Source organism: Mytilus galloprovincialis, chromosome 10 (genome assembly GCF_965363235.1).
Source record: "Mytilus galloprovincialis chromosome 10, xbMytGall1.hap1.1, whole genome shotgun sequence".
Taxonomy (NCBI): Eukaryota; Metazoa; Mollusca; class Bivalvia; order Mytilida; family Mytilidae; genus Mytilus; species Mytilus galloprovincialis.
This window is the reverse complement of record NC_134847.1, coordinates 79,120,704-79,134,769: the sequence shown is the minus strand read 5'-3', so window position 1 is coordinate 79,134,769 and position 14,066 is coordinate 79,120,704. Positions and strand designations below refer to the sequence as shown.

The 14,066-nt window shown below is 32.9% G+C and overlaps 1 long non-coding RNA gene across 1 annotated transcript; it reads right to left on the bottom strand.

Moving 5' to 3' along the window:
• Positions 1-396: 396 nt before the first annotated feature.
• Positions 397-13,850, bottom strand: LOC143048487 (uncharacterized). Its single transcript, XR_012969865.1, has 3 exons — positions 13,758-13,850; positions 4,990-5,049; positions 397-4,096 (listed from the first exon to the last, which is right to left on the bottom strand). It is a non-coding gene; the product is annotated as an uncharacterized LOC143048487 (long non-coding RNA).
• Positions 13,851-14,066: the final 216 nt, after the last annotated feature.

The window sequence follows — 14,066 nt, the reverse complement described above, 5'->3', positions numbered from 1 at the left end:
TTAAGAACCAAAGTAGTATTTTGTGTCTTTTAAATATCTAAAATTGTTTTTTTCGCCTTTTATTAAAAAATTGCTATGCGTGTAATCATAAATACTACATACTTGCGCGACGCCTTTTACTTTTACTGAAAACTGCGCAGACTATGAAATGTTTTTAAAGGTGGAAAATGTTCTTTGATAGATATCATTTTGTCAGACACTTTTCTTTTTTTGATTTAATTCTTATAATATGCCAAAAATCTGTATATTTGATTGAGTTTAACATTAAATTGTGCGTTTTACTCTTAACAGACGTATAGCCAACCCGATTAACAGACCCACTGCCGATATAGCCGCATACTCAATATAGATTAACCGACCAATCTCTCGGTTAGCCGAGTGTCGGCCGTGATCTTATACAATTCATTCATACATTCAATTTCCCTAAAGCTTTCTTGATAAGTGTGTATTTCATCTGACACAAGTTCTGATTGTTTATAACAATTAAAACTGACCAAACATGCATGCATGGAATTTAATGCTTGTGATTTGGTTATGGCTGTAAAACACAGTTTGAATGATTACAATATAGATTTTTAATTCTTACAAATTATATTTCACACAATAAACTTGCACATCATTCAATAATTTCAATGCATAGATTTTTTATGTCTGGAAAGAGAAGCATATTGACCAAATCTTTTTTCACATTTCTGACATTTAAATGGCCTCTCTTTAGTATGTACAACAATATGGATTTTCAATCTATCTTTTGTGTAAAACTTTTTACTACAATATTCACATTCAAACTTTTTAACCCCAGTATGAGTGAGCTCATGACGCCTCAACGTGTTTGGCATAGCCATCATTTTATTACAATATCTACACTTTAACTTCCTATCAGTGTGTTTGTACAAAATGTGTACATTAAGACCACTTCTATGTGTATAGGTTTTACCACATGTGTCACATTTAAATAAATTCTTCTTCATACCAGGAACGAGGTCATGTGTTGCTGCATGAATGAGTAGATTTTGTAAAAGGGAGAATTGTTTCCCACATGCATGACATAAAAATTGTTTACCTTGTTCATGATCACGAATGTGATAAGAATATGTATCTTTCCTCTTAAAGGTAGCTTTACAAATTTTACATTCAAATGGACCTATACCAAATTTAGAATGCAAGCTTACATGTCGTTTAAGATTTATTTCATACAAAAATTTCTTTTGACAAAGATGGCACTGTAAGTCTTTGTTATTGCGATGCCCATTATGATGTCTACGGAATAGTGCAACTTTACAAAACCTTTCTGGACACAATTTACACTGATATTGGTTATCAATATGATTTTGTAACTGTTTATCGTAGTAAAACTTTCTATAACAACAGTCACATTTGAAGTTTTTGTTGTGAGTCTTCATGTGGACATTAACAGTTTTCTTAGTTTCATACTTTTTTTTACATATTGGGCATGAAAAAGATTTCGAACAGTTCTCCACATATTTAGTTTGCAATGGTTCGGGTAAGATATTGTCACCAGGATTTCTATCTATATTTTGTGCTAGTGCTGATGAGGATGCTGCAGAATTTGAAGTTTCATGAGTCTCTTCAGATAAACTAAGGTTTGTTTCTGTCATAACAATATCTGAAGAATTCAATGACGATGATAATGATGACGAAAGACTCCCATCCATCGAGCTAGCCTCAGATGGACATTCAATATTATCAGGCTTTGACTTTCTACTTGGTTTCTTATGTTTTACTGTGATATGAACCTTAAGACTAGTTTTTGTACGGAACTGTCTTAAACAAATTCCACATTTCACAGCTTCATTAGAATATAAAAAGCTGTTGTTTCTTGTATGCAGTCCATCCCCAGAGGATTCCACAAAATGAACTTTTAGTTCTCTTTGACTATTACATTCAAATTTGCAAAGTTGGCACTTGAATGTTTCAAATTCATTTTTCTGATTTTTCTGATGCATACAAATATGTTTTCTCAGTTTATAATAATAATCAAATTCTTTATAACAGTCTTTGCATGAAAATATACCTATTTTTTCATGTATTTTTTTATGACCTACTAAATCATCCTTGCTCTCAAATATTGCTTTACAAACAGTACACGGGAAACAAACTGATGTGAATTCTGGTATGGAATGAACATTATCATTACCGCTGTCTAGTATATGACACTGTAAAGCTTGTCTGGTCATAAATTGTGTAGGACACTTCTTACATACATATTTACCTCCATTGTCATTGCCAATTGATGATACGTCAGTCTGTTCAGTTATATCAAACTTTAGATGGAAACACATGTGACCTCTATACTTATCTATTGTTCTAAATTCTGAATCACAAATACCACAAAAATATGGCCTTCCATCAGTATGAGTGAGCTGATGAGTATACCAATCATAATTTGACCTTGGACTATTCACACATATTTCACATGTATTATCTTTTGGTTTAGAATGAACTAAATCATAAGCTGTTTCTTTCAAATGATCTATAAATTCTTGTTGTGTTTTAAATTCACTACGACATTTTTCACAGGTTATAATTTTAGGTACGAGGATTTTGGTTGTTTTTCTCTTTTCTTCTTCTCTCTCATGGATTCCCATGTGACCTTTTAGATGGGCTCCCTGTTTGAATTTCTGTCCACATACTTTACATTCATAGTTTCTCTCATCAGTATGGGAAATCATGTGTCTCTTTAAATTTTTCCTGCTTAGAAAATTCTTACCACAGATTTGACATTCATGGTATTCTATGATTTGAGTATGAATCTCATCTCCATATTTTTCTATCATATGATGTTTAAGCTGACCTCTAGATTTAAAACCTTCACCACAGAATTGACACACAGTTGAATTTTCATTAACATGTTGTTTTAGGTGATCTGCTAAAGTATGAAAATACTTGTACTCTTTACCACACTGTTTACAGGCAAAATTTCTAGCATCGCTATGGGAAACTTGATGCATTTCATACTTCCATTTTGACGGGAAAGATAAAGTACATACTGCACAGGTATATTTTGCAGTATCACAATGTTTGATTTTCATGTGATCCTTTAAATTGCTTTTAGATTTGTATGTTATATTACATATTTCACATTCGTGCAATCTGTCATCTGTATGCGTATCATGGTGTCTTTCCAAATCACTTTTGTATCTAAAACCTTTCTTGCATATATCACAAAACAAGGTGAACTTTTCTTTTGTTTTTTCAAAGTCTGGACTTACATCAATATTATGTACCTTAAACATATGCTTTATAAAGGGATAAGATAATTTATAAAGTTTTCCACAAATTTTACATAGAAGGTGTTTATCTGCATCTGATGACTCCTGACCATCTACAATTTTACTGATTGCATTACTAACAACGGCAAATGTTTTTGATTGCTGAGAATTTGTTGACTGGCTTACTTTTGCTTTTTTGTTTTTCTGTTCAGAATCAGTAGTGGGAGTTACATTTGTGTTTACCTTCTGGGAACCAGTGGTTGGAATTATCATAGAGGAACTTTGAGATTGCTGTGTATTTTGTAACTGATTTCCAATAACATTTGTATCCATCTGCTGTGGATAAGAAAAAGGAGGTAACAATACAGAGTTTGCAATTGGATGGATTGGGAACGATGAACCTCTTGAAATATACAGTTCAGGATAGTTTGTAACAGGACTTATGATTGGCTGGTAGTTTGAATCTTGTGAAGCCTCTTCCTGTTGATCCTGCATAATTTGTATATCATCTGCCTGAACTATTGGTTCTTCCTTAGAATCAATATTGACAGTCTCTGGTGATATGTTAGCCTCACTACTTTCAACAGTGCTAAGAGCAATTGACAAATTTTCAGATTGCTGGTGATTATTTTGACTATTTTTACAACTGTCAATGTCATTCTCTGTATTGTCTTCCTCTTGCATGTAAACTGTACAAATACTACCAACCTCATCCTTTACTTTACAGACAACCGTCTCCCCGAGGGGCTTGTGTGAGACAGGCTGGTGCTGTACATTGCAGTTGTAGTCACTTTCCTCCACTTCCTGTTTTATTTTCTCAACTTGCATCTCCATTGTGCTTTTCTTTGACTGGTGACTTTGTGCTGAAATATATCACAATGCAATTACAACATATTGATATCATTTCATTATTTTATATAAATGTTATATTTATATTGTTTTTTTTTTATATGATATCTGACTACTTTTTAAATAATCCATGAATGTATAACCAATATGAAGACAAAATGCCCTAACACTAGACTACCTCAACCTCAAGTATATTACATTCATTAAAAAAAATAAAGCTCACGGTAGCTCAATCCTAGTTTATTATCTAATAGGTTTGTAATGACTTATGGTCAAACATTATTGAAATTTGATTTGAAAATTTCTAATATGTTTTTGAGTAACTTTAATTGATAGAATGTGGAAAGTTCCCTAAACATGATCATGATGATACCTTGTAAAATGCCTTCAAATCTTTCACATTAAAGGAAAAACAAATATAATAATTGTGTAACTTACGTGTGTTCTTACGTTTTTTGTATATTTCAATTAATTGTTTAATATCCCATTAAACATTGCTATACAGAAATAATTTTTAAAGTAGTAGATTCATATTGGTGATATACACTGTACAATGCAGTATAAAATATGTTCAATATTCAAAGAGGGGCAAAAGAGACAGTCAAACTCAAAAATTGAAAATAAACTGTCAAGGCCATGGCTAAAACCAAAAAAGACAAACAGACAAATAATACACAGTCTGCACCAAAAACTTTTTCAACTACTAGTCCGAAGTCCTATATTCTGACATTTTTCTTATTGGTCCAAACAAAGTTTTGCAAAAATTTACTAGTCCAAATGAAATTTTACTAGTCTGGGGCATTGGACTAGTGGCTAACCGTGCAGACTGAATACATGTAGTACACAGTTGCAAGAAACAACATATTTAAAAGGTGCAAGCTTTAACATGTTTAAAGTGTTAGAATACCTGTTGATTACAGAATTTACTACCAAGGATGGCTTTTCTAACGGATGCCAACTCATCTCTCTGTAAAATAAAGATTATAAATCTGTTAAGTGTTGGTCATGTTGGTTTTATGCTTATTTAACTCTATTTATATAAACTTTGTCATCAATACATTTTGTAATCCTACATGTTACTGCGCAAGAAACAATGTTGATGCATAAAAAATTATACATGTATTTAGTCTCATGCTACTTAGATCATCATCCAGCTAATAATAATATATAGAGTGAGATATAAACATAAATAAAAAAAAACAAAAAAAACAAGGAGTATCAGGTTAAAGTTCAAATTCCTAAATTGTGCCGGAGCCTGTAATTCAACAGTTGTCCCTGTCCATCTTAATTATTTTTCTTTTTGTCTCACACACTAACTGGAATGTCAATATTCTAGTTTGAATTGTTTTACATATAGTCATGTCCGAATCTTTTATTTTTTTCTATGTGTTGTGAATTTTGCTCATTGTTGAAGGTGGTGCCACAACATATAGATGCTAATTAAATATATACATTTCTTTTTGTACCATCTTCATCATTTGTGGAAGTAGTTGTCTCATTTGGAATGTGAGAAACAAAATGTGAATATACCTTTATCATGTTAATTATGTTTATACACATTGTACAGGTGTACATCTAAGGAGCCAAACTTGTTTACATCGTGACAGTTCTAACAAATGTTTTATTTTTTGTGGCAAATATCAATTTTAATGCAACTACAATTGTATTAAGCATTTTACTTGTAGATGTACATGTCATGCATGTCCAGCTATAATGACTGGTCTATATTATCATCATGTATTTTTCTGTGACACCTGTCCAAATGATTCTTGAGCTTTTGTTTTTAGATGGCACATGTTTTATTAAATATTTCAATATTTTTTTTTATCTATTTTTTTTAATACTGTGTACATATATGACATGTACATGTATGATTCATGTAAAGACATGATTGCCTCTTAATTTCAAGTGTGGGTAAGCATCAAGGAACACATTGTGAGTGCACCATTGAAAGTTTCTGTTGTTGCATTTTCTGTAATATCAGACATTTTAGCTTGTTTCAATCTTTAATGGTTTGACAACAGAATGAAAATTTGCAGCTGCATGAATTGCAGTATATTATTTTAAGATATTTATGTACTATTATTGTTTCTGTGATTATATTGTTGTAGACCGACTTTGATCTGAATGATGTAGTCAAGTTTGTGATGCAATGGTAATATTTTCATTGAACAGTTTGTAAGTTTGTAAATCACTAATAATCTTCTTCTTCTTCCAAACATGAATATATGCCAAATACCTCCCACATTCAACATGATGAATATTCTGGCAAGTTGTGCATGATTTAAAACAAATTGTTCATAGACTTAGTTAGAAGTTTTAGCAGGGGCAGATTCAGCCATTTTAAAAAGGGGGTTCCAAACCCAGGATAAAAGGAGCGGGGGTTCCAACCACATGTCCCCATTCAAATGCATTGATTGTCTCCAAAAAAAAAGGGGGGTTTCAATCCCAGAACCCCCCTGGATCCGCCACTGTTTAGTCACTTGAGATTTGAATAATGGTGGCAGTTTACTGTCTTCTTCTTAGGCAGAGTTCTTGGTCATGTTTTCGGAGAAATTGACAATTCATGGTGTCTATCAGTATCATCTTAGAAAGACTTATGGTGTTGTGATGTCTGTTCATGTTGTATGTGATAGATACTTAGCCAGTCGTAAGCCGTTTAGCTAAAGAAGTGTTCTTTAGCTCAGTTTGTTTAAACATGTTAAATACTGCCTTGTAGTACAGAGGTCCAGGATTTAAGTCCCAGTGTAGACAAAGATGATTTTGAAAGATTATGGTTACAACTAAAAAATCCACAGTGGTTAGAGAGGAATTCTAGCTAGGTTATGATGGCTCTTGAGGAGAGTGAAAATTGACAGCATACCTGTCAACTTTTCAAAATGCCCATGGGAGTTTTACATGAAAGATGGTTCTTATATAGTCCTACAAAACCTTCAAGGGGGCCTTCAAATATATTCTAATGTGTTTTTTTGGCTTCCTCATGCTTTAACAAGCTCATAGCCATTGTTAAATTAATTGTTTTCTTTAAAATAGTGGACAAAATTGCTCTTGCAAAATTTCCATTTGAGAGCCTCCATGGGGGAAATCCCCCGCAAATAGTGAGAGTTGGCGGGTATTGACTGACAGGATTTTTTCCCTTACTTTATGTGGTACATGAAGATACTATGTCAGCTGTAAGCAATCAAGCTGAGGAAGCACTTTTGTTAGCTTAGACGGTTCATTTGCTGCCTTGTAACACATATTGATTTCTGGCAAGAGGCGACAAAGATGATTTTGTAAGAATCATGCTCTCATGTTAATTGTGCATACATTGTACCTTGTCACCAATTTCCGTTCTTTTACTAGTGATCTTCATTTTTACATTTGTACTAGAACACACCCGCGAAATCGCAGGCATTTTTGTGTCTGGAGAATTTCAGTAAAAGATTTCAAATCTGGAGAATTTCAAAAAAGATATAACAAGTGAAACTGCGAGCTACTGTTCACTGATGATACCCCCGCCGCAAGTGGATAATATTAATAGTGTAAAAATATGCAAGTTTTCGGTAAACAGGAAGTTGTCGAGTGATGAATCTGAAAACACATCACACGGTATAGCTGACTTATATAAATCCTGAAACCAAATTTCAGAAATCCTTGTATTGTAGTTCCTGAGAAAAATGTGACGAAAATTTTAAACTTGGCTATCATGTGTAAAATCTGTTAATCATACAAGTGTTCGGTAAACAGGAAGTTGTCTAGTGATCAATCTGAAAACGCATCACACGGTATAGCTGACTTTGATAAACCCTGAAACCAAATTTCAGAAATCCTTGTATTGTAGTTCCTGAGAAAAATGTGACGAAAAATATTCATGGGACGGACGGACTGACTGACGGACTGACGGAAGGACGGACTGACGGAAGGACAGACAGAGGTAAAACAGTATACCCCCCCTTTTTTAAAGCAAGGGTATAAAAAGTACTTGGAAACAGTTTTAATCCTCTCCCTTGTTTCCAAAGTCCGTTATTTTTTTCTGTTAAATTCTATTATTTTCGCGTTTCTGTATACTATGAACATACATATATACTATAATCATGATAATTAAATATATTTGCTATTAACTATGAATTTCTTCTCCTAGATCACTGCTATATTATTTGAAGTCTCTATCAAGGCAATAATTATTGTTCTGTCGTCGAGTACTCTTATGAAACTTATGTGCAAGTTTAAAACCGGAAGTCCTGTTTGACTTACATTTAAAAGCGAAATTGTGGACATTTTAAGCTTGGGTGAAAGTATATTAACTATTTTAGGCTGAATTTTTGTAAAACCAAATGTGTCTGGAGAATTTAATCAAAGCGCTGTAAGCGCTGAAGGCAGTTAACCAAAAACCAAGGCAACCGTAATTATGAAAACTGGCAATGTTGCCTCAACATTAAACATTCATATATAGTACATTCATGTTTATCTAATGATTTATTTATTTTAAAAGGCAAATAATTTATATGTTATCAAGGTTTCAAAAGCAATGCATATATGAGGGGGTTAGGATTTGTTATATTGTCCCATACATGAATATATATGGTTTAGGGGTGGGGATCTGGACCATTTTTAAATTCTAAAACAGGAAGGGTGGGGTGACCCCAGCGACTCTTCCTATATTTCATTTGATTTTTCATATTGTCACAAACATGAATATATATGGTTAAGGGGTATGGATCTCGACCGTATCCAAGTTCTCAAACAGGAGGGGGTGGGGTAACTCCAGGGACTCCCCCTATATTTCATTTTATTTATTATATTGTCCTATACTTGAATATATGCAGGGGCGGATTCAGGGGGGGGGGGGGGGGGTGGGTGTTGCGGGCTTGCACCCTCCTTAAATTTGCAAAGCATGGGTTGTTCTCAGCTTAATAAAGAATATTCCGATAATTTTGCCTCAAATTATTTTTAGCCTCGCTCTGCTCGGCGAAAATTTAAGTTTGTGCCCCTCCTAACCTAAAATCCTGGATCTGCCCCTCATATGGTTTAGGGGTGGGTAGCTCGACCGTTTTCAAGTTATCAAACAGGAGGGGTAGAGTGGCCCAAAGAATGCCACCTATATATCATATGATTTACTTACATTTAGGTATACATAATATAGTTGCATTATTTGTGAAAATAAAGAAACTTTCAGCTACTTTAATTGACCCTTCAAAATTGAGAAAAACAAATAACCCTTCGAAATTGCAGTAATATGTTACACTTTAAAAGCATCTCACATGCATTATCATCATTTATCACTGATAAAGAAAATTTAAACTGTGACCATGAACATGTATATTGTTAGATATACTGTTTCCAGCTGTCACTTTGTATTGGATTTTTAAATTAAAATTTGTCATAAAGTAATTCTGAGTTTCTGTATAAAATATTTTTCTGCTTTTTCTTTCTTTTACATATATATCTTTTGGTTTACAATTCTAGTATTTATATTCATTTACCATGCATAGATTTATTTTTTCACCTGCTTTGATTTATTTTGTAATTGATCGCCAAACCCGGAATTATCCTTATCCACTTCCGGAATCGGATCCGATATTGTAAAATTTTGTCTTCACGGCCGCCATTGTTCCTTAAGTGTTTACAATGTTGTTTTTGTCAATCAGATTCGATTTTACTCGAATTTATACAATATTTGACGGCGATTTTCTGTATAAAGCTAGCGGTTGAACAAAATGAACATCGCTGTCATGAATAATAATGATAAAAATAAGTTTTTAGCTCGTTTAATTGGAGACTTTGGTGACTTGCATGTAAGGTTTGCAAAGTAATTTCTTATTTTCTTTCAAGTGGAAGGTAACTACGTCGGGCGTAGCTAGAAAACCAACTATCCTAGTCGAAATTCCGCTAGCAAAAGTGGAAGGTCGCGGACCTCGGACCACCGCTAATTTGCACACCTGCCTCCAAATTGAAAAGCTACGAAAATTTCTTTTTTCTAATTTGAAATTGCCGCCAACAGCATGAACAGTTGAACTTATTATATAATAGACTACTGACGTAATTGTACTACGTATTGATGACAAACAATATCCCTACGACTTTTGCCATTTGGGAAATCTAAACTTCTTGTCTTAAGAGATTTTCGGCGATTAAATATTTCATACAATTGTTCCTTGCCATCTTAGCTAAAAGCACAAGTCATAATGAACTACACAAGGATTCTTAATAAGCACTACTTCCTATGTGTAACTTCAAAACTTTTGGATAAATCAACGATCATTTAAGGTTTTTCTGGTCATATTTTTTGTAATCCAGAATAAAAAGTATTAAAAAAGTGTTCAATTAGTTATATATAACATAGTAGCGAGCTAGATAATAACAATGGTAAGTATTTCAGCATTTATTGGGTAGAACACAAATCTAGGGTGCTCGCATAATGCAGCTTAACTGCATAAAAATGGTACATGGAGACAGGACAATATTTCTAAGCCCTCACTTTTTTTTCAAAGTGAGTTATTATTTTGTTTTCTGTTAATTCTATTATTTTCGCATTTCTATTTACTTTGAACATACGTATCTATATTATAAATATTAAAGTGTATTTAATTTTCTATTAACTATTAATTCTATAAAGCTTTTTCTCCATGGCGATCACTGCTATGTTAGATAGAGAGTCTCTATAATCTATATATTATAGTATATATGTATTAATTATAGTATTCATGGGGATGATGCATATAAACATGAAAATGTCTTGTCCCAGTCTGAGTACTTATGAAAATTGTGTGTTTAAAATAGTAGTGGTTCTTACAATCTGAAAACCACGATATGGACAACGCTCTGATTGTATAAAAAAGAAGATGTGGTATGATTGCCAATGAGACAACTGTCCACAAAAGACCAAAATGACTTATTTATTTATCATTTTTTTTAACTATCATATGATAGTCATGTCTGACTTAAAAGTCAGTTTGATGACGGAAACTCACTGCTATATATTATATAGAAAGTGTCTATATATTATATTAGTATATTAATCATATACATGCAGATAAACGCAAAAAAAAGTGTCCTTTCCCCGTCCGAGAACTTATGAAAATTATAACAAGTTAAACCCGAAGTATAATAGTAGTGGTTCTTACGATATAAAAACCAAGATACAAATATTAATGTATGGACAACGCTCTGATTGGCTTGTTTATTTTTCATTTTTGTTATCTATCATACGATTGGTTCTCAATGTTAAAACCGGAAGTCATGTGTGACATGAAAGTCGTTTTGATGACGGAAGTATATTCGGACGCCTTAATTTTAGTTTTTCTCCCAAAATAACCTAAACTGAATAGTCTTATGAATGGATGACAAATGCGACTATGCATGGTACCTTTAGGACACAGAGGCATGATGATTAATTTATTGTGGGAGGAAGAGAAGCAACACACAAAATGAGGTCTTCTCGTTTAATAGTAAAGATATGGGTCCCATATCATGATTTATATGATATAATATATACTGGCATATATATCATGCATACCAGTCAGAGCTCAGCCATAAACAAGTCGATTTTTGTTTGGACTTAAAGAAGTCAAAACATGTATCTATCATAAAAATGTGTTTTCAATTTTAGACTTATCTAAGCAGAGCTCCAGATAAGAATTCACAAATTGGGTTTTTTACCCACCATTTTCTTATATAATTGGGTGATAAAGTTTATTGATTGCATTATCAATTCCAATTCACCCCTCATGTTAATATCAAATTGGGTTTTTCACCACCAAGCTCCTTAATGTATTGGGTTTTTTCATCAACACAATATTGAATATTTAGGCAATATCAACCCCAGATTTTTTTTTCCATCTTAAATATGTTTCTTTCTTTGTTTAGCTGTTTTATTTGGTTTAGGGTTAGGGTTAGGGTTATTTGCTAGCTGTTTTATTTGGTTTATTGACTGAGAAGCAATTGTAGGTTTAATTTGTGTTCCGTTTCAAACCTTCTGCCAGTTTTGTATTTTCTCATATAAACTGTAAAAAAACGGATATATATGTGTATTCACAGGCACTCGTCTTATACCTTTATATAATAAATTCTGAGACCAGTGCCTGTGTGTGTATTCATTAATTAACCGTAAAATGAAAAAAAATAGTATATAAACTCTAATTATACTTGAATGTTTTTGTTTTATTCCAATTTTCATAAATCTGGGTTTAGTTGTCTTTTATTAGAACTTTTGGTTTCTGATGCTTTATCATGTCATAATTGATTTGGCCTTTTTCCAACTGATTTCGTTTTTGAGGAAACCTGCTTTTATAAGCAATGTTCTCGTTAAGGTACACACACACGCCTGTTTGTTCGATGGACGCTTCCTAAAAACACTGGCTGAGTCTTGTTATCATCATAACTTTCCCTAAGCTTTTCAAAAGAAGCAGAAAACATGCTTCTATTCAATATTTTTACCGGACATTCACTTTTGTTTTAATTCAATGTATGTTATGATAAATCCCGAGCAATGCGAAAAAAATATGACTTCATGACACACGCTAATTGGATAAACGCCGAGAAGATCGAAATGTTTTCAAAAACACGTGTACCTTTCGAGCAACGGAAAACTCTAACAGGGACCCATTTCAGCTACTTGATGCAGGGATCTATTTTTAGAACGAAAGGAAATTTCCAATTATAAATATTATATAAAAATAGTTTACGCGACGACTGTAAACAGATAAGGGTAAATAACGCAAATGGTAGTCAATAAAAGGGTTGAGAACTCATGGTTTTGGAATATAATTGGGTTTTCCTTTGAATTAATTGGGTTATTGAACCCTGCAATGGGCAATTGCATTGGGTTTTTTATTATTTGTATTGCGTGATCACGCAAATACGCAGCTTATCTGGAGCTCTGTCTAAGTCAGAAAATGACAGACTTATTTAGGTCTATTTATGTTGATGAAAAAACTTAATTTTACTTTGTGGCCAAAGTGCATCACCTATGACAGCAAAAACCTGTCTGAGAGTTCACAAGGACTTGAGCTATCTATATTTAATTATCTAATTGAACATCCTTACTAAACACAGATGTTTTAACTCATTAAGTGTGGTTCCAGGTGGTTGCATTGTAAGGTTAATTAACATTATCTCCGATTTTTTAGACTCTCATTCATATTTTTCTTAAGAGACAAAGCATTGTCTTTCAATGTTGTCATTATTTGATTTAGATGCATGACCTTTATATAAATATGCATGGGTCTTGAAGTTAACCAATTTTGGTAACTTATCGACTTGTAGGAGTCGATATTTGCAACTTTTTGATTCTAGTCAATTATTTCTTTCTTATCAATATTTGACTTATTAAAGTCGTATTTTGTCTTGCATTAAGGGGAGACAAATCCTAAAACTGACAAATATAGACCTCTATGAGTCAAAAGCAGATTCAGACTTATTTATGTCTGAGCTCTGACTGCATACAGTACATTACAACAGTATTCTATTATAGGTCTTATACAGCTAAAGGTTTTATCAATCCAAATAATTATGACGTCTTGGAAGGCTATTTTAAATATTTGCTTTGATGCCTTCTTTTGGACTAAACTTGTCTAAAGGTTTCATTTGCTCTTTCTTTTGCGTTTTTTTGTTACGAAACATAATGATTTATTATCTCCAACACGATTTTTGAGTTTGTGTCGTACATTGAAGGGACTGCAGATAAATATGTACCTTTCTGAAATGTTGTCATTCTGTTTTTAGGTTGCATGTGTCTATATTTCATAAAACATGGACTGATGGAAGGAAAAAATCGGAATATAAAATTTGTAGGAAGTTGATAAAATATAACAGTTTTAAAGTCAAAATCGGTAAATCCGGGTTTCAGTTACCAGTTTCTTGTATGTTTCTCTATTAATTGTGGAGCACTACCCTTACATGTAGGATATAATTGAAGCAACTTTATACACTGAATATTGTGTCTGGAGTGTGCACGTAGAGTTAGAGGTTTAACAACACCCTATGATTCTGTCTCTATTAAAA